Source organism: Nycticebus coucang, chromosome 6 (assembly GCF_027406575.1).
Source record: "Nycticebus coucang isolate mNycCou1 chromosome 6, mNycCou1.pri, whole genome shotgun sequence".
Classification (NCBI taxonomy): Eukaryota; Metazoa; Chordata; class Mammalia; order Primates; family Lorisidae; genus Nycticebus; species Nycticebus coucang.
Window position 1 is genome coordinate 13,459,142 of NC_069785.1, and position 796 is coordinate 13,459,937.

General features: G+C 35.9%; 1 non-coding gene across 1 annotated transcript; it reads left to right on the forward strand.

Moving 5' to 3' along the window:
• The first annotated feature begins 399 nt into the window (after positions 1-399).
• LOC128589483 (small nucleolar RNA SNORA2/SNORA34 family) lies at positions 400-536 on the forward strand. Its single transcript, XR_008381050.1, has one exon. It is a non-coding gene; the product is annotated as a small nucleolar RNA SNORA2/SNORA34 family (small nucleolar RNA).
• Positions 537-796: the final 260 nt, after the last annotated feature.

Consider the following 796-nt stretch of genomic DNA (forward strand, 5'->3'; position numbering starts at 1 on the left):
GTTATTAAATTTCAAAACGAAAAAAATTATCTTAAGGCTTGGCGCCTGTAGCTCAGCGGCTAGGGCACCAGCCACATACACCAGAGCTGGTGGATTTGAATCCAGCTCAAGCCTGCCAAACAACAATGACAACAACAACCAAAAAATAGATGGGCATTGTGGCAGGGGTCTGTAGTACCAGCTACTTGGGAGGCTGAGGCAAGAGAATCACTTGAGCCCAAGCATTTGAGGTTGCTGTGAGCTGTGACGCCACAGCATTTTCGGAACATAATCATTTTGCATAGTATTGTTAAAATGTTATTTTTATGGATAGTGTAAGACATAGTTTAAAATTACATCTTTCAAGATCAATATGTATTTTTGATGGCTTTTATTCATGGTAATATGAATGGTATTGTCTTGGCCCTGAATCAAGGCCAGCAGTTTGCTGAAGCTGTTGGTTTCAAGCAGGAGCCTAAAGAATTATCTTTCTATGGTCTGTTGGCCATTTCAGAACTTTGGAAATGTAATGGTCAATTCATTAGAAAGAAACAGTATGAGTCATTGGTGATAGATATAGGCTAGTGTGATTTGTAGTCTTAATACTGTCGGGTTCCAAAATACCCATTAAATATTACTATATTTATCTCACAAGGATATTTATTTGTTAGAATTATAATGCTGTTAAATCTTAATTACAGCTCCCAAAATGACTGTGGGTTTTTACCCAATATAAAAAGATAATTCTACAATAAAAAAAAAAAGAAAAAGAATGGTATTGTCTTGGGACAGATACTGTATATATACATGTATTATC